The sequence below is a fragment of the Mobula birostris genome, chromosome X (assembly GCF_030028105.1).
Source record: "Mobula birostris isolate sMobBir1 chromosome X, sMobBir1.hap1, whole genome shotgun sequence".
NCBI lineage: Eukaryota > Metazoa > Chordata > Chondrichthyes > Myliobatiformes > Myliobatidae > Mobula > Mobula birostris.
In genome coordinates this window covers 53,062,597-53,084,851 of record NC_092402.1, presented here as the reverse complement: position 1 = coordinate 53,084,851, position 22,255 = coordinate 53,062,597, and the positions used below count along the sequence as shown (strand labels likewise).

General features: G+C 51.2%; 1 protein-coding gene across 2 annotated transcripts in view; it reads left to right on the top strand.

Moving 5' to 3' along the window:
- Positions 1 to 627: 627 nt before the first annotated feature.
- The window catches only part of LOC140191656 (calcium-binding and coiled-coil domain-containing protein 1-A-like), a 108,477-nt gene continuing 86,849 nt past the window's right edge, over positions 628 to 22,255 (top strand). For both annotated transcript variants that reach the window (XM_072249256.1, XM_072249255.1), the window contains exons 1-2: positions 628 to 728; positions 8,260 to 8,503. The gene's annotated coding sequence lies outside the window, so the exon portion shown is untranslated. The remainder of the gene's footprint in view (positions 729 to 8,259; positions 8,504 to 22,255) is intronic.

Below are 22,255 nucleotides of genomic sequence, written 5' to 3'. Positions count from 1 at the left end.
TCCTTCCTCTTCCCTCTCTCTCCTTCTCACCATCTCCTCTCCCTCACCCACTCCATCCCCTGCTACCTCTCCCCCTCACTCCCTTCCCTCTCCTCCTCCCCTCTCCCTCCATCCCACAATTTTCCACTCACCCTTATCTCCCCAACCCTATCCCTCCTGCCCTTCCTTTCCTCTCCTCTCCCTTCTCTTCCCTCTCCATCCTGTTCCTCCCCACCCACTCCTTTCTCCCTCAACTCTCCTTCCTCCCCTTTACTGCTATCTCCCTCCCACACCCTCAAGCCTTCCCCCCCTTTCCCTCCATCTCCCTCATACTTTCTTCACCCCCATCAACCTTCATAACCCATACTTCATCCTCCTCCATTTCCCCCTCCCTCCTCTCCTATTTCCCCCCACCTCCCTCTCCATTCCCCGTCCCTGATCCTCCCCCTCTCTGTTCCCTTACTCCTTCCTATCCCTCTCCCTCCCCCTCCCCATTTCTTCCCTCTCTCCACACCCCTTCTGCATCCATTCCCTTCTTCGTCTCCCCTTTCCTCCGTCCCACAGGTACAGAGCGCTGAGGCCTCCGCCTCTCGGTTCGCTCTTCCTGCTGCTGAGCTGTTGTCTGACCCGCCCACCTCCCTCACCTCCGGCCCCTCTAGTGAGCCCGTCGCCCCGCCGGCAGCCGCTGCAAGGGCGGTGGGAGCGGCGCCGGCAGCCCCGGGCTCCGATATCCGTGGTAGGGGCGTGGGGTAAGTCGCAGCGGAGAGGGGTGTCCGTTCCGGCTCCCATTGTCCCCTGCTCTAAACACCGTCCCAGGGACAGAGACAGGGAGAAGAGAGGTGAAGGAAAGAGGGGGGAGAGGAGAGGGTAGAAGGTAACGGGAACGGGGGAAAGAGAGCGGGGGAAGGGATGGGAACTGGAGGGGAGGGTGGGGGCGAGGGGAGGGGTGGTGGTTGACAGAGGGGAGGAAGGCTGGGGGAATGGGAGGGGAGAAGGGAGGGAGAGGGAAGAGAGGAGAGAGAGGGAGAGGGGAGAGATGAGAGAGAGGGTGGAAGGGGAGGAAGTGAGAGTGGGAAGGGTGAGAGAAGGGGAGAGAGGTGATGGAGGGACAGAAGTAGGGAAGACAGAGAGGAGGGGATGGGAGACAGGAGAAAGTGAGAGATTGGATGGTGTGGGGGGTGGTCATAGGGCAAGGAAGAAGGAGAGAGGAAGAGAGGGAGGAAGGGATAGAGGTAGAGAGAGGAGTGAGGGAGGATTGGATAGAATGAAAGAGAGAGCAGTAGGGAGAGGGGAGTTTCTTTGAGACATTCCCTCCCTCAATCCCACTTTCTTCCTGTCCTTTTGACTCTCTTTTGTCACTTCAAATGTGGCAAGATCAAAGTTTTATACAGCACTAGGGCACTCCCTCAGAGGGAGAGTATTGGGGAAGAGACAGAAGGACAGGAAGAGAGTGGGACTGAGGGAGGGAATGTCCTCAAAGAAACTCCCCTCTCCCTGCTGCTCTCTCTTTCAATCTATCCAATCCTCCCTCACTCTTCCCTCTACCTTTCCCTCTATCCCTTCCTCCCTCCCTTCCCTCTCCCCCTCTCCCTTGCCCATCTCTCCTCACCCACACCATCCCCTCCTCTCTGTCTCCTCCCTACTTCTGACCCTCCATCACCCCTCTTCCCTTCTCTCACCCTTCCCACTCTCGCTCTCTCCCTCCCCTTCCACCCTCTCTCTCTCATCTCTCACCTCCCCTCTCTCCCTCTCCCCTCTCTCTCCCCCTCTTCCCTCCCCTTCCTTCTCTCCTCCCATTCACCCAGCTTTCCTCCCCTCTCTCACCCACCCTCCCTCTCCTTGACCTCCACCTTCCCCTCCTGTTCCTACCCCCATCCCCCACCCTCTCACCCCCTCCCCCATTCTCCTTCCTCTGCTCCCCACTCCCCTGACCACCTACCTTCTCCTCTCCCTCTGAGAGAATGCCCTGCAACTGTATAAAACTTTGATCTGGCCACATTTGAAGTATTTTGTGCAGTTTTGGTCTACCCTCCCCCATTACAGGAAGGGTGTGGAGACTTTGGAGAGGGTGCAAAGGAAGTCTACAGGATGCTGCCTGGATTAAAGTTGTAAACAGAGGTTGGATGAATTTAGGTTGTTTCTCTGGAGCGGCGGAGGCTGAGGGGAGATCAGATAGACCTTCTATTCTGAGGCTGTGCCATCTGGCCCTGGACTCTTCCACTATTGCAAACATCCTCTCCATGTCCACTCCATCTAGGCCTTGCAGTATTCAGTATGTTTCAATGAGATTCCTCATCAAACATTCTTCATACATTAACCATTTTGTCCAGAGGATCATTCTCGTGAAGCTCTGTTAGACCCTCTCTAATGGCAGCACATTCTTCCTCAGATATGGGGCCCAAAACTGCTCACAATATTCCAAGTGAGGCCTCACCAGTGCTATATAAAGCCTCAACATTTCATTATATTCTAGTCCTCTTGTACAAAAATGTTAATATTACACTTGCCTTCCTTATCACCAACTCAACCTGCAAATTAATCTTTCGGGAATCCTGCCCCATGACTCCCAAGTTCCTTTGCACTTCCAGTTTTTGAAATTTCTCCTTGTTTAGAAAATAGTCTACGTCCTTATTCCTACTAACAAAATGCATGACCACACACTTCCCAAGACTGTATTGCATCTGCCACTTCTTTGCCCATTCTCCCAATCTGTCTAAGTCCTTCTGCAGACTTGTTGCTTCCTCAACATGACCTACCCGTCCATCTATCTTTGTATCGTCCACAAATTTGGGCCACAAATCCATCAATTCGATCATCCAAATCATTGGCATACAATGTGAAAAGAAGGGGCCCCAAAACTAACCTCTGTGGAACACCTCAAGTCATTGACAGCCAACCAGAAAAGGCTCCCTTTATTCCCACTCTTTGCCTTCTGCCAATCAGCCACTGCTTTATCCATGCTAGAATCTTTCCTGTAATACCACGGGCTCTTAACTTGTTAAGCAGCCTTACGTGCAACACCTTGTCAAAGGTCTTCTGAAAATTCAGGTAAATTGGATGCCAAAATGGGCAAGAAGTGGAGATTGTTCAGGACTGGCCTGTACAAGAACTTCACCCAGAAGATTGGGATCCATGGTTACTTGGCCAATTGGATTCAGAATCAGTTTCTCCCTGGAAAACAGAAGGTGGTGTTACTTTGGCTGGAGGTCTGTGACTAGTGGGATCTCTGCTGTTTGAAATACTGTAAATGGAAATGACTTGGATGAAAACTTGGATGATACCCAAGAGATTCTGCAGATGTTGAAAGTCTTGAGTAACACACACAAAATGCTGTAGGGACTTGGCAGGTCAATTCCTCCAGCATTTTGTGTGTGTGTTGTTCCAGATGAAAACTTAAATAGATGGGTTAGTAAGTTTGGAGATGCTGCGAAGTTTGGTGATGTGGATGGTGTAGAAGGCTGCCAAAGGATGCAGCTGGATATAGACCAGTTACAGGTGGGGCAGAGGAATGGCAGATGGAGTTTAATTAGGGTAAGTGTGAGGTATTGCACTTTGGGAGGTCAAATGTAAGGAGACAGGACACAGTTGATGTACAGATGGATCTAGAGGTTCATGTCCCTAGATTTAAATTTATTTATTATTAATCACATGTACATCCAAACATACAGTGAAATGTGTCCTTTGCATTGACACAATCTGAGGACGTGCTGGGGGTAGCCCACAAGTGTCGCCACACCTTCCCCCTGGAAGTGGCTGTACAAGTTGACAGGGTGGTAAAGAAGGAAAATGGCATGCTTTTCTTTAATAGTTGAGGCACTGAGTTCTAGAACACAAGAAATTCTGCAGATGCAGGAGATCCAAAGCAATACACACAAAATTCTGGAGGAACTCAGCAGGTCAGGCAGCATCTATGGAGGGGAATAAACAGCTTAGGTTTCGGGCTGAGGCCCTTCTTCAGGACTGGAAAAGAATGGACAAGATGCCAGAATAAAAAGCTGCGGAGGAGAAGAATGATAGCTAGAAGGTGATAGGTGAAGCCAAGTGGGTGGGGAAAGTAAAGGGCTGGAGAGGAAGGAATCCATTCAGAGAGGAGAGTGGACTATGGAAGAAAGGAAAGGAGGGGCACCAGGGGGAGGTGATAGGCAGGTGAGAAGAGATGAGAGGCCAGAGTGGGGAATAGAGGAAGAGGGGAGGGGGAGGAATTTTTTTTAACTGTAAGTTCGAGAAATTAATGTTCATACCACCAGGTTGGAGGCTACCCAGACGGAACATGAGGTGTTGTTCCTCCACTCTGAGGGTGGCTTCCTCTTGCCATGGACCAACATGTTAGATCGGGAATGGGAATCGAGAGTCAGGAGACTTTTGCCCAGATTAAACTCCCATCTACCATTTCTCTGTCCATAACTGTATCTGGATTATATCCCGCTGTATCCTTTGCAGCTTTATAAAACTTTGTTCAGGCTGCATTTGGAGTATTGCATTCAGTTCTATTTGCCCCATTACAGGAAAGAAATGAAGGTGCAGGAGAGGTTCACCAGGATTCAAGATTCTAGATTGTTTAATGTCATTTCTAGTACACTAGTGAAAAGGAGAATGAAATAATTGTTATTCTGAATCTGATGCAGCACAAACAGAACACACACACACAAAAGATAAAGAAGAGAATAATAAAGGAGACAATAAATATAAACACATAAGATAGTTTATATACACAGGTTGATTATATGTCCATAAAGAGACTGGAGGCACAGGAGTGTCTGTATATCAAGAGACTCTGACAGGAAATGATAAAGTAGTGGTGGTTGGGGGTTGTGGAGAGGTGAGTTAGTGGGTGGAGGTGTTGATCAGACTCACTGCTTGGGGAAAGTAACTGTTTTTGAGTCTGGTGGTCCTGGCGTGGATGCTATGTAGCCTTCTCCTTGATGGGGAGTGAAACAAGCAGTCCATGAGCAGGGTGGGTGAGATCCTTCATGGTCCTGGTGTGGATGCTACATAGCCTTCCCCTTGATGGGAGTGGGACAAACAGTCCGTGAGCAGAGTGGGTGAGATGTTACTGGCCCTTCTCCGGCACCTTTCTATATATCTGCTCTATGGTGCCGGTGACACTTGGGCAGTTTTGTCTACCCGTTGTAGAGCTGCCTTGCCCACCGTAGTGTAGTTTCTGTACCGTTGGAGACTGGTGCGAGAGAGTGAAAGAGAAAGAGACAGACATACAGAGACAGAGAGAGAGGGCAGACAGAGAGAGAGTGAGTGAGTGAAAGAGACAGACACGTGGAGAGTGGCAGAGATGAGAGAGAAAGTAGAATGTGGGGGCAAGGGAAGAGCGAGGGTGATGAGAGGTGCAGAGAGAGAGAAAGAGAGAGGCAAACAGTAAACTGGTAAACTGTTTTATTATTGTCACATGTACAAGATACAGTGAAAACCTTTGTTTTATATGCCACCCACACAGATCATTTCATCACATCAGTGCATTGAGGTAGAACAAGAGAAAAGCAATAACAAAATGCAGAATAAAGTGTCACAGTTACAGAGAAAGTGCAGTGTAGGCAGATGGTAAAGTGCTAAGGTCACAATGACATAGGTTGTGATTGAGAGGGAGAGAGGGTGAAAAGAGAGATACAGACAGACAGAGTGGGTATTAGAGTGTGAGGGGAAAGGGAAAGAAGCAGCAGGAGAGATAGAAGGGATAAGAGGGCGAGGCGTAGAGAAAAGAAAGCAGAGAGAGACACACACAGAAAGAGAGTGAGTGTGAGAGTGGAAGAAAGAGAGAGGTGCACAGAAGGGGTGAAACTGAGAGAGAAAGAACTGAAGAGAGGAGAGAGACATGGAATAGAAAGAATGATAGGGAGAGTGAAGGGGGCAGAGAGAAAGGGCGTGGCTGTGCAAAGATACAGGAAGAGAGAGAGAGTAGCAGAGAGAAGTGAGGGGGAAGGGAAAGATAACTGGATTGGGATAACACAGAAATATATCTGAGTGGGAATGAGAGAGAGAGAGAGAGAAGGGCTAATGAGGAGGTTTGCAGGGGAATGAGGGAGTGAAGAGAGATTGAGACAGAGAGATAAAGAGAGATGTGAGAGGGTGAGAGGGAAAGGGTGGGGAGAGTGAAAAGGACAGTGAGAGCTGGGATCGGGAAAGAGAAAAAGAAAAAAATGGATAGAGAATGAGAGATGGGAGACAGGGTGCAGAGAGAAAGGAGGAAGAGAGAAGGGGGACAGAGAGGAAAGAGGGTCAGAGAAGGTCGGGGGGCACAAGAGATTCTGCTGATGCTGGAAATCTTGAACAATGCACACAAAATGCCGGGAGAAGTCAACAGGCTGGGCAGCATCGAAGGAAGGGCATCGGGTCCGATGAACGATCTTAGCTGAAATGTCAACTGTTTATTCTCTCCATAGATGTTGTTGAGTTCTCTCCTGAGTTCCCACAGCATTCTGTGTGTGTTACAGAGAAGGTGGACACAGACAAAGTGGGAGAAAGTATGAAGCAGAGATGGATAGATAGATAGACAGAAGGAGAGAGACAGAGCACGAGAGAGGGAGAATAAGTGAGAGAGAAAAGAAAGGCAGTGAGAGAATGAGAGAGACAGAGAAAGACACACACACAGAAAGTGAGACAGAGAAAGACAGAGACAGAGAGATAGGAGAGAGATACAGAGAGTAACGGATGGACAGAGAGAAGAGAGAGTAAAAGTGATATAGTGAGGGATAATATAGAGAGAGATGGAGAGAGATAGATTGAGGGTGATAGAGAGAAATAGAGAGAGCAAGAGATGGAGAGATAGGGAGAGATAGAAACATAGAAAACCTACAGCACAATACAGGCCCTTCAGCCCACAAAGCTGTACTAAACATGTCCTTACCTTAGAAATTACCTCTATTAGCCCTCTATTTTTCTAAGCTTCTTGTACCTGTCCAGGAGTCTCTTCAAAGACCCTATTGTATCTGCCTCCACCACTGTCGCTGGCAGCCTATTCCATGCACTCATCACTCTCTGCATAGAAAAACTCACCCCTGACATCTCCTCTGTACCTGCTTCCAAGCACCCTAAAACTCTGCCCTCTCGTGCTAGCCATTTCAGCCCTGGGAAAAAGCCTCTGACTATCCACACGATCAATGCCTCTCATCATCTTATACACCTCTATCAGGTCACCTCTCATCCTCCATCGCTCCAAGGAGAAAAGGCCAAGTTCACTCAACCTATTCTCATAAGGCATGCTCCCCAATCCAGGGAACATCCTTGTAAATCTCCTCTGCACCTTTTCTGTGGTTTCCACATCCTTCCTGTAGTGAGGTGACCAGAACTGAGCACAGTACTCCAAGTGGGGTCTGACCAGGGTCCTATATAGCTGCAACATTACCTCTCAGCTCCTAAACTCAATCCCACGATTGATGAAGGCCAATGCACCGTATGCCTTCTTAACCACAGAGTCAACCTGCGTAGCAGCCTTGAGTGTCCTGTGGACTCGGACCCCAAGATCCCTCTGATCCTCCACACTGCCAAGAGTCTTACCATTAATACTATATTCTGCCGTCATATTTGAACCACTTTATACTTACCTGGGTTGAACTCCATCTGCCACTTCTCAGCCCAGTTTTGCATCCTATCAATGTCCTGCTGTAACCTCTGACAGCTCTCCACACTATCCACAACACCTCCAACTTTTGTGTCATCAGCAAACTTACTAACACTGGAGAGATAGAGAGAGACAGAAATAGAAAAAGAGATAGACACATGAAAAGAAAGATAGAGAGAGAAAGAATGTGTGTGCGTGTGAGAGAGAGAGAAGTCTGCTATATTATGGTACAGAAACCATTTTGTCTTTGACTACCTGACCTGGAGACAGGGAGAGAGAGGGAAAGTCCACTCAGGAAGAGTTGAGTGCCTGCAGGCGTTTGAGAATTTGCAGGAATTTGCAGTGTAGGGCTCCCTCACCATCCCTCCCAAATCGCAGCGGTCGCTGCAGACTGTCCGTCCCACAGCGTGGCGCTCCCTCTTCACGGCATCTCCCCCAACCCCCAGTGCGACACTATTCCTCTTGCACCTCCCTCTAATTTTGCAAGCTTGTCACAAGGTTAACAGTGAGGGGGATGGGAGAACATAAGGGTGGGACATAGGAGATGCTCCGGTCCTTCAGGGGAAGGGAGGTTTTTGGGAGGGATGGTGAGCAGGGAGCCCGCGCTGCAGCACGTTACCGACTGACGGAAAGATTGACGCTGACCTAGAGAGCGCAAAGGCAAACAAAATTTCAATCCCATCGACTGCATTATGTCTGCTTTTAAACAGGGAGGTTGACGCTTGCTAGTCTCATCAGCTATGTGCAGTGAAACAACTCTCCAGTGATAAATCGCAAAGTGCAAGCCTGCCTTGTTATCCTGTGATCCCACCCTCAGCGCCACAGCCGAACCTTTAATCCAATGGAGGATATCGAATGTCAGCTCTGAAAACTGACTCAAACAGATCACCTCCAGTGGTGTACCTGGCAGCATGACACGTATTCAGGACAGGGGCAGGAAGCGGCGCTAGAGAGGCAAGTAGACATTGCCCAAATCAGTGTCTTGCACGGACAGAAAGACCAACCACGCAGACGATAGCAAAAGCTCCTCAGTGTGACACTGCAATACAGACCGTGAATGGGCCACTCGGTTTACGACACGTTGCAGCTCCAAAGACCCAAAACCCCTCAGTGTGATACTGACACACACAACACCCCTCAGTGTAACACTGACACACACAACACCCCTCAGTGTAACACTAACACACAGAGCACCCCTCACTGTAACACTGACACACAGAGCACCACCACTGTAACACCGACACACACAGAGCACCACCACTGTAAAACTGACACACACAGCGCCCCTCACTGTAACACTGACACACACACCACCCCCATTGTAACACTGACACACACAGCACCCCCACTGTAACACTGACACACACAGCGCCCCTCACTGTAACACTGACACAGACAGCGCCCCTCACTGTCACACTGATACAAACACCACCCCCATTGTAACACTGACACACACAGCACCCCCACTGTAACACTGACACACACAGCACCCCCACTGTAACACTGACACACACAACACCCCTCAGTGTAACACTGACACACACAACACCCCTCACTGTCACACTGACACACACAGCGCCCCTCACTGTAACACTGACACACAGAGCACCCCTCACTGTAACACTGACACACACAGAGCACCCCCACTGTAACACCGACACACACAGAGCACCACCACTGTAACACTGACACACACAGCGCCCCTCACTGTAACACTGACACACACAGAGCACCCCCAGTGTAACACTGACACACACAGCACCCCTCACTGTAACACTGACACACACACCACCCCCATTGTAACACTGACACACACAGCACCCTCACTGTAACACTGATACACACACAGCACCCCTCACTGTAACACTGACACACACAGCACCCCTCACTGTAACACTGACACACACACCACCCCCATTGTAACACTGACACACACACCACCCCCATTGTAACACTGACACACACAGCGCCCCTCACTGTAACACTGACACACACAGCGCCCCTCACTGTCACACTGATACACACACCACCCCCATTGTAACACTGACACACACAGCACCCCCACTGTAACACTGACACACACAGCACCCCCACTGTAACACTGACACACACAACACCCCTCAGTGTAACACTGACACACACAACACCCCTCACTGTCACACTGACACACACAGCGCCCCTCACTGTAACACTGACACACACAGCACCCCTCACTGTAACACTGACACACACAGAGCACCCCCACTGTAACACCGACACACACAGAGCACCACCACTGTAACACTGACGCAAACAGCGCCCCTCACTGTAACACTGACACACACAGAGCACCCCCAGTGTAACACTGACACACACAGCACCCCTCACTGTAACACTGACACACACACCACCCCCATTGTAACACTGACACACACAGCACCCTCAATGTAACACTGATACACACAGAGCACCCCTCACTGTAACACTGACACACACAGCACCCCTCACTGTAACACTGACACACACACCACCCCCATTGTAACACTGACACACACAGCACCCCCACTGTAACACTGACACACACAGCACCCCTCACTGTAACACTGACGCACACAGCACCCCTCACTGTCACACTGATACACACACCGCCCCCACTGTAACACTGACACACACAGCACCCCCACTGTAACACTGACACACACAACACCCCTCAGTGTAACACTGACACACACAACACCCCTCACTGTCACACTGACACACACAGCGCCTCTCACTGTAACACTGACACACAGAGCACCCCTCACTGTAACACTGACACACAGAGCACCACCACTGTAACACTGACACACACAGCGCCCCTCACTGTAACACTGACACACACAGCACCCCTCACTGTAACACTGACACACACACCACCCCCACTGTAACACTGACACACACAGCACCCCCACTGTAACACTGACACACACAGCACCCCTCACTGTAACACTGACACACACAGCGCCCCTCACTGTCACACTGATACACACACCGCCCCCATTGTAACACTGACACACACAGCACCCCCACTGTAACACTGACACACACAGCACCCCCACTGTAACACTGACACACACAACACCCCTCAGTGTAACACTGACACACACAACACCCCTCACTGTCACACTGACACACACAGCGCCCCTCACTGTAACACTGACACACAGAGCACCCCTCACTGTAACACTGACACACACAGTGCCCCTCACTGTAACACTGACACACACAGAGCACCCCCATTGTAACACTGACACACACAGCACCCTCACTGTAACACTGATACACACAGCACCCCTCACTGTAACACTGACACACACAGCACCCCTCACTGTAACACTGACACACACACCACCCCCATTGTAACACTGACACACACAGCACCCCCACTGTAACACTGACACACACAGCACCCCTCACTGTAACACTGACGCACACAGCACCACTCACTGTCACACTGATACACACACCACCCCCATTGTAACACTGACACACACAGCACCCCACTGTAACACTGACACACACAGCACCCCCACTGTAACACTGACACACACAACACCCCTCAGTGTAACACTGACACACACAACACCCCTCACTGTCACACTGACACACACAGAGCCTCTCACTGTAACACTGACACACAGAGCACCCCTCACTGTAACACTGACACACAGAGCACCACCACTGTAACACTGACACACACAGCGCTCCTCACTGTAACACTGACACACACACCACCCGCATTGTAACACTGACACACACAGCACCCCCACTGTAACACTGACACACAGAGCACCCCTCACTGTAACACTGACACACAGAGCACCCCCACTGTAACACTGACACACACAGAGCACCACCAGTGTAACACTGACACACCCATAGCCCCTCACTGTAACACTGACACACAAAGAGCACCCCTCACTGTAATACTGACACACACAGAGCACCCCTCACTGTAACACTGATACACACAGCACCCCCACTGTAACACTGACACACACAGAGTGCCCCTCACTGTAACACTGACACACACAGAGCACCCCTCACTGTAACACTGATACACGCAAAGCACCCCTCAGTGTAACACTGACACACACAGAGCACCACCACTGTAACACTGACACACACACAGCACCACTCAGTGTAACATTGACACACACAGAGCACCCCTCACTGTAACACTGACACACACAGAGCACCCCTCACTGCAGCACTGAGAGACACAGCACCTCTCAGTGTAACACTGACACACACAACACCCCTCACTGTAACACTGACACACACAGCACCCCTCACTGTAATACTGACACACAGAGCACCCCTCACTGTAACACTGATAAACACACGACCCCTCATTGTAACACTGACACACACAGAGCACTGCTCACTGTAACACTGACACACACAGAGCACCCCTCACTGTTACACTGACACACACAACACCACCTCAGTGTAACACTGACACACACAGAGCGCCCCCTCAGTGGTAACACCGATACACACACAACCCCTCATTGTAACACTGGCACACCACAGAGCACTGCTCACTATAACACTGACACACACAGAGCACCCCTCACTGTTACACTGACACACACAGCACCACTCAGTGTAACACTGACACACAGAGCACCCCCACTGTAACAATGACACACACAGAGCACCCCCACTGTAACACTGACACACAGAGCACCCCTCACTGTATCACTGACACAAATACAGCACCCCTCAGTGTAACACTGACACACACAGAGCACCCCCACTGTAACAATGACACACACACAGAGCACCCCTCACTGTAACACTGACACACACAGAGCACCCCCACTGTAACACTGACACACACAGAGCACCCCCACTGTAACAATGACACACACAGAGCACCCCTCACTGTATCATTGACACAAATACAGCACCCCTCAGTGTAACACTGACACACACAGAGCACCCCTCACTGCAGCGCTGACAGACACAGCACCTCTCAGTGTAACGCTGACACACACAGCGCCTTTACTGTAACACTGACCCACAGAGCACCCCCACTGTAACAATGACACACACAGAGCACCCCCACTGTAACACTGACACACACAACACCCCTCAGTGTAACACTGACACACACAACACCCCTCACTGTCACACTGACACACACAGCGCCTCTCACTGTAACACTGACACACAGAGCACCCCTCACTGTAACACTGACACACAGAGCACCACCACTGTAACACTGACACACACAGCACCCCTCACTGTAACACTGACACACACACCACCCCCATTGTAACAACTGACACACACAGCACCCCACTGTAACACTGACACACACAGCGCCCCTCACTGTAACACTGACACACAGAGCACCCCTCACTGTAACACTGACACACAGAGCACCCCCACTGTAACACTGACACACACAGAGCACCACCAGTGTAACACTGACACACCCATAGCCCCTCACTGTAACACTGACACACAAAGAGCACCCCTCAGTGTAACACTGACATACACAGAGCACTCCTCACTGTAACACTGACACACTCAGCACCCCTCAGTGTAAAACTGACACACACAGAGTGCCCCTCACTGTAACACTGACACACACAGAGCACCCCTCACTGTAACACTTGATACACACAGCACCACCACTGTAACACTGACACACACACAGCACCACTCAGTGTAACATTGACACACACAGAGCACCCCTCACTGTAACACTGACACACACAGAGCACCCCTCACTGCAGCACTGAGAGACACAGCACCTCTCAGTGTAAAACTGACACACACAACAACCCCTCACTGTAACACTGACACACACAGCACCTCTCACTGTAATACTGACACACAGAGCACCCCTCACTGTAACACTGATACACACACCACCCCTCATTGTTGTAACACTGACACACACACAGCACCCCTCACTGTAACACTAATACACGCAAAGCACCACTCAGTGTAAACACTGACACACACAGAGCACCACCACTGTAACACTGACACCACACACAGCACCACTCAGTGTAACATTGACACACACAGAGCACCCCTCACTGTAACACTGACACACACAGAGCACCCCTCACTGCAGCACTGAGAGACACAGCACCTCTCAGTGTAACACTGACACACACAACACCCCTCACTGTAACACTGACACACACAGCACCCCTCACTGTAATACTGACACACAGAGCACCCCTCACTGTAACACTGACACACAGAGCACCCCCACTGTAACACCGACACACACAGAGCACCACCACTGTAACACTGACACACACAGAGCCCCCCACTGTAACACTGACACACACAGCACCCCTCACTGTAACACTGACACACACAGCGCCCCTCACTGTCACACTGATACACACACCACCCCCACTGTAACACTGACACACACAGCACCCCCACTGTAACACTGACACACACAGCACCCCTCAGTGTAACACTGACACACACAACACCCCTCACTGTCACACTGACACACACAGCGCCCCTCACTGTAACACTGACACACACAGAGCACCACCACTGTAACACTGACACACACAGCACCCCTCACTGTAACACTGACACACACACCACCCCCATTGTAACACTGACACACACAGCACCCTCACTGTAACACTGATACACACAGCACCCCTCACTGTAACACTGACACACACAGCACCCCCATTGTAACACTGACACACACAGCACCCCCACTGTAACACTGACACACACAGCACCCCTCACTGTAACACTGACGCACACAGCACCCCTCACTGTCACACTGATACACACACCACTCCCATTGTAACACTGACACACACAGCACCCCACTGTAACACTGACACACACAGCACCCCCACTGTAACACTGACACACACAACACCCCTCACTGTCACACTGACACACACAGCGCCTCTCACTGTAACACTGACACACAGAGCACCCCTCACTGTAACACTGACACACAAAGCACCCCCACTGTAACAATGACACACACAGAGCACCCCCACTGTAACACTGACACACACAACACCCCTCACTGTAACACTGACACACACAGCACCCCTCACTGTAATACTGACACACAGAGCACCCCTCACTGTAACACTGACACACAGAGCACCCCCACTGTAACACCGACACACACAGAGCACCACCACTGTAACACTGACACACACAGCGCCCCTCACTGTAACACTGACACACACAGCACCCTTCACTGTAACACTGACACACACACCACCCCCATTGTAACACTGACACACACAGCACCCCCACTGTAACACTGACACACACAGCACCCCCACTGTAACACTGACACACACAACACCCCTCAGTGTAACACTGACACACACAACACCCCTCACTGTCACACTGACACACACAGCGCCCCTCACTGTAACATTGACACACACACCACCCCCATTGTAACACTGACACACACAGCACCCTCACTGTAACACTGACACACACAGAGCACCGCTCACTGTAACACTGATACACGCAGCACCCCTCACTGTAACACTGACACACACACCACCCCCATTGTAACACTGACAGACACAGCACCCCCACTGTAACACTGACACACACAGCACCCCTCACTGTAACACTGACGCACACAGCACCCCTCACTGTCACACTGATACACACACCACTCCCATTGTAACACTGACACACACAGCACCCCACTGTAACACTGACACACACAGCACCCCCACTGTAACACTGACACACACAACACCCCTCACTGTCACACTGACACACACAGCGCCTCTCACTGTAACACTGACACATAGAGCACCCCTCACTGTAACACTGACACACAGAGCACCACCACTGTAACACTGACACACACAGCGCCCCTCACTGTAACACTGACACACAGAGCACCCCCACTGTAACACTGACACACACAGAGCACCACCTGTGTAACACTGACACACCCATAGCCCCTCACTGTAACACTGACACACAAAGAGCACCCCTCACTGTAACACTGACACACACAGCACCCCTCACTGTAATACTGACACACACAGAGCACCCCTCACTGTAACACTGATACACACAGCACCCCCACTGTAACACTGACACACAAAGAGCACCCCTCAGTGTAACACTGACATACACAGAGCACTCCTCACTGTAACACTGACACACACAGCACCCCTCAGTGTAAAACTGACACACACAGAGTGCCCCTCACTGTAACACTGACACACACAGAGCACCCCTCACTGTAACACTGATACACACAAAGCACCCCTCAGTGTAACACTGACACACACAGAGCACCACCACTGTAACACTGACACACACACAGCACCACTCAGTGTAACATTGACACACACAGAGCACCCCTCAGTGTAACACTGACACACAAAGAGCACCCCTCACTGCAGCACTGAGAGACACAGCACCTCTCAGTGTAACACTGACACACAGAGCACCCCCACTGTAACAATGACACACACAGAGCACCCCTCACTGTAACACTGACACACACAGAGCACCCCCACTGTAACACTGACACACAGAGCACCCCTCACTGTATCACTGACACAAATACAGCACCCCTCAGTGTAACACTGACACACACAGCGCCCTTCACTGTAACACTGACACACACAGCACCCCTCACTGTAACACTGACACACCCACCACGCCCATTGTAACACTGACACACACAGCACCCCCACTGTAACACTGACACACACAGCGCCCCTCACTGTAACACTGACACACAGAGCACCCCTCACTGTAACACGGACACACAGAGCACCCCCACTGTAACACTGACACACAAAGAGCACCCCTCAGTGTAACACTGACATACACAGAGCACTCCTCACTGTAACACTGACCCACAGAGCACCCCCACTGTAACAATGACACACACAGAGCACCCCCACTGTAACACTGACACACACAACACCCCTCACTGTAACACTGATACACACAGCACCCCCACTGTAACACTGACACAGACAGCACCCCTCACTGTAACACTGACACACACAGAGCACCCCCACTGTAACACTGACAGACACAGAGCACCACCACTGTAACACTGACAGACACAGAGCCACTCACTGTAACACTGACACACACAGCGCCCCTCACTGTAACACTGACACACAAAGAGCACCCCTCAGTGTAACACTGACACACACAGAGCACAACCACTGTAACACTGACACACCCATAGCCCCTCACTGTAACACTGACACACAAAGAGCACCCCTCACTGTAACACTGACACACACAGCACCCCTCACTGTAATACTGACACACACAGAGCACCCCTCACTGTAACACTGATACACACAGCACCCCCACTGTAACACTGACACACACAGAGTGCCCCTCACTGTAACACTGACACACACAGAGCACCCCTCACTGTAACACTGATACACGCAAAGCACCCCTCAGTGTAACACTGACACACACAGAGCACCACCACTGTAACACTGACACACACACAGCACCACTCAGTGTAACATTGACACACACAGAGCACCCCTCACTGTAACACTGACACACACAGAGCACCCCTCACTGCAGCACTGAGATACACAGCACCTCTCAGTGTAACACTGACACACACAACACCCCTCACTGTAACACTGACACACACAGCACCCCTCACTGTAATACTGACACACAGAGCACCCCTCACTGTAACACTGATAAACACACGACCCCTCATTGTAACACTGACACACACAGAGCACTGCTCACTGTAACACTGACACACACAGAGCACTGCTCACTGTAACACTGACACACACAGAGCACCCCTCACTGTTACACTGACACACACAACACCACTCAGTGTAACACTGACACACACAGAGCACCCCTCAGTGTAACACCGATACACACACAACCCCTCATTGTAACACTGGCACACACAGAGCACTGCTCACTATAACACTGACACACACAGAGCACCCCTCACTGTTACACTGACACACACAGCACCACTCAGTGTAACACTGACACACAGAGCACCCCCACTGTAACAATGACACACACAGAGCACCCCCACTGTAACACTGACACACACAGCACCACTCAGTGTAACACTGACACACAGAGCACCCCCACTGTAACAATGACACACACAGAGCACCCCCACTGTAACACTGACACACTCAGCACCCCTCAGTGTAAAACTGACACACACAGAGTGCCCCTCACTGTAACACTGACACACACAGAGCACCCCTCACTGTAACACTGATACACACAGCACCACCACTGTAACACTGACACACACACAGCACCACTCAGTGTAACATTGACACACACAGAGCACCCCTCACTGTAACACTGACACACACAGAGCACCCCTCACTGCAGCACTGAGAGACACAGCACCTCTCAGTGTAAAACTGACACACACAACACCCCTCACTGTAACACTGACACACACAGCACCCCTCACTGTAATACTGACACACAGAGCACCCCTCACTGTAACACTGATACACACACCACCCCTCATTGTAACACTGACACACACACAGCACCCCTCACTGTAACACTAATACACGCAAAGCACCACTCAGTGTAACACTGACACACACAGAGCACCACCACTGTAACACTGACACACACACAGCACCACTCAGTGTAACATTGACACACACAGAGCACCCCACACTGTAACACTGACACACACAGAGCACCCCTCACTGCAGCACTGAGAGACACAGCACCTCTCAGTGTAACACTGACACACACAACACCCCTCACTGTAACACTGACACACACAGCACCCCTCACTGTAATACTGACACACAGAGCACCCCTCACTGTAACACTGACACACAGAGCACCCCCACTGTAACACCGACACACACAGAGCACCACCACTGTAACACTGACACACACAGAGCCCCCCACTGTAACACTGACACACACAGCACCCCTCACTGTAACACTGACACACACAGCGCCCCTCACTGTCACACTGATACACACACCACCCCCACTGTAACACTGACACACACAGCACCCCCACTGTAACACTGACACACACAGCACCCCTCAGTGTAACACTGACACACACAACACCCCTCACTGTCACACTGACACACACAGCGCCCCTCACTGTAACACTGACACACACAGAGCACCACCACTGTAACACTGACACACACAGCACCCCTCACTGTAACACTGACACACACACCACCCCCATTGTAACACTGACACACACAGCACCCTCACTGTAACACACACACAGCACCCCTCACTGTAACACTGACACACACAGCACCCCTCACTGTAACACTGACACACACACCACCCCCATTGTAACACTGACACACACAGCACCCCCACTGTAACACTGACACACACAGCACCCCTCACTGTAACACTGACGCACACAGCACCCCTCACTGTCACACTGATACACACACCACTCCCATTGTAACACTGACACACACAGCACCCCACTGTAACACTGACACACACAGCACCCCCACTGTAACACTGACACACACAACACCCCTCACTGTCACACTGACACACACAGCGCCTCTCACTGTAACACTGACACACAGAGCACCCCTCACTGTAACACTGACACACAAAGCACCCCCACTGTAACAATGACACACACAGAGCACCCCCACTGTAACACTGACACACACAGCACCCCCACTGTAACACTGACACACACAACACCCCTCACTGTAACACTGACACACACAGCACCCCTCACTGTAATACTGACACACAGAGCACCCCTCACTGTAACACTGACACACAGAGCACCCCCACTGTAACACCGACACACACAGAGCACCACCACTGTAACACTGACACACACAGCGCCCCTCACTGTAACACTGACACACACAGCACCCTTCACTGTAACACTGACACACACACCACCCCCATTGTAACACTGACACACACAGCACCCCCACTGTAACACTGACACACACAGCACCCCCACTGTAACACTGACACACACAACACCCCTCAGTGTAACACTGACACACACAACACCCCTCACTGTCACACTGACACACACAGCGCCCCTCACTGTAACACTGACACACACACCACCCCCATTGTAACACTGACACACACAGCACCCTCACTGTAACACTGACACACACAGAGCACCGCTCACTGTAACACTGATACACGCAGCACCCCTCACTGTAACACTGACACACACACCACCCCCATTGTAACACTGACAGACACAGCACCCCCACTGTAACACTGACACACACAGCACCCCTCACTGTAACACTGACGCACACAGCACCCCTCACTGTCACACTGATACACACACCACTCCCATTGTAACACTGACACACACAGCACCCCACTGTAACACTGACACACACAGCACCCCCACTGTAACACTGACACACACAACACCCCTCACTGTCACACTGACACACACAGCGCCTCTCACTGTAACACTGACACACAGAGCACCCCTCACTGTAACACTGACACACAGAGCACCACCACTGTAACACTAACACACACAGCGCCCCTCACTGTAACACTGACACACAGAGCACCCCCACTGTAACACTGACACACACAGAGCACCACCAGTGTAACACTGACACACCCATAGCCCCTCACTGTAACACTGACACACAAAGAGCACCCCTCACTGTAACACTGACACACACAGCACCCCTCACTGTAATACTGACACACACAGAGCACCCCTCACTGTAACACTGATACACACAGCACCCCCACTGTAACACTGACACACAAAGAGCACCCCTCAGTGTAACACTGACACACACAGAGCACCACCACTGTAACACTGACACACACACAGCACCACTCAGTGTAACATTGACACACACAGATCACCCCTCACTGTAACACTGACACACAAAGAGCACCCCTCACTGCAGCACTGAGAGACACAGCACCTCTCAGTGTAACACTGACACACAGAGCACCCCCACTGTAACAATGACACACACAGAGCACCCCTCACTGTAACACTGACACACACAGAGCACCCCCACTGTAACACTGACACACAGAGCACCCCTCACTGTATCACTGACACAAATACAGCACCCCTCAGTGTAACACTGACACACACAGCGCCCTTCACTGTAACACTGACACACACAGCACCCCTCACTGTAACACTGACACACCCACCACGCCCATTGTAACACTGACACACACAGCACCCCCACTGTAACACTGACACACACAGCGCCCCTCACTGTAACACTGACACACAAAGAGCACCCCTCAGTGTAACACTGACATACACAGAGCACTCCTCACTGTAACACTGACCCACAGAGCACCCCCACTGTAACAATGACACACACAGAGCACCCCCACTGTAACACTGACACACACAACACCCCTCAGTGTAACACTGACACACACAGCGCCTCTCACTGTAACACTGACACACAGAGCACCCCTCACTGTAACACTGACACACACAGAGCACCACCACTGTAACACTGACACACACAGCGCCCCTCACTGTAACACTGACACACACAGAGCACCGCTCACTGTAACGCTGACACACAGAGCACCCTTCACTGTAACACGGACACACAGAGCACCCCCACTGTAACACTGACACACAAAGAGCACCCCTCAGTGTAACACTGACATACACAGAGCACTCCTCACTGTAACACTGACACACACAGCACCCCTCAGTGTAAAACTGACACACACAGAGTGCCCCTCACTGTAACACTGACACACACAGAGCACCCCTCACTGCAGCACTGAGAGACACAGCACCTCTCAGTGTAACACTGACACACAGAGCACCCCCAGTGTAACAATGACACACACAGAGCACCCCTCACTGTAACACTGACACACACAGAGCACCCCCACTGTAACACTGACACACAGAGCACCCCTCACTGTATCACTGACACAAATACAGCACCCCTCAGTGTAACACTGACACACACAGAGCAACCCTCACTGCAGCGCTGACAGACACAGCACCTCTCAGTGTAACACTGACACACACAGCGCCCTTCACTGTAACACTGACACACACAGCACCCCTCACTGTAACACTGACACACCCACCACGCCCATTGTAACACTGACACACACAGCACCCCCACTGTAACACTGACACACACAGCGCCCCTCACTGTAACACTGACACACAGAGCACCCCTCACTGTAACACGGACACACAGAGCACCCCCACTGTAACACTGACACACAAAGAGCACTCCTCACTGTAACACTGACCCACAGAGCACCCCCACTGTAACAATGACACACACAGAGCACCCCCACTGTAACACTGACAAACACAACACCCCTCAGTGTAACACTGACACACACAGCGCCTCTCACTGTAACACTGACACACAGAGCACCCCTCACTGTAACACTGACACACAGAGAGCACCACCACTGTAACACTGACACACACAGCGCCCCTCACTGTAACACTGACACACAGAGCACCCTTCACTGTAACACGGACACACAGAGCACCCCCACTGTAACACTGACACACAAAGAGCACCCCTCAGTGTAACACTGACATACACAGTGCACTCCTCACTGTAACACTGACACACACAGCACCCCTCGGTGTAAAACTGACACACACAGAGTGCCCCTCACTGTAACACTGACACACACAGAGCACCCCTCACT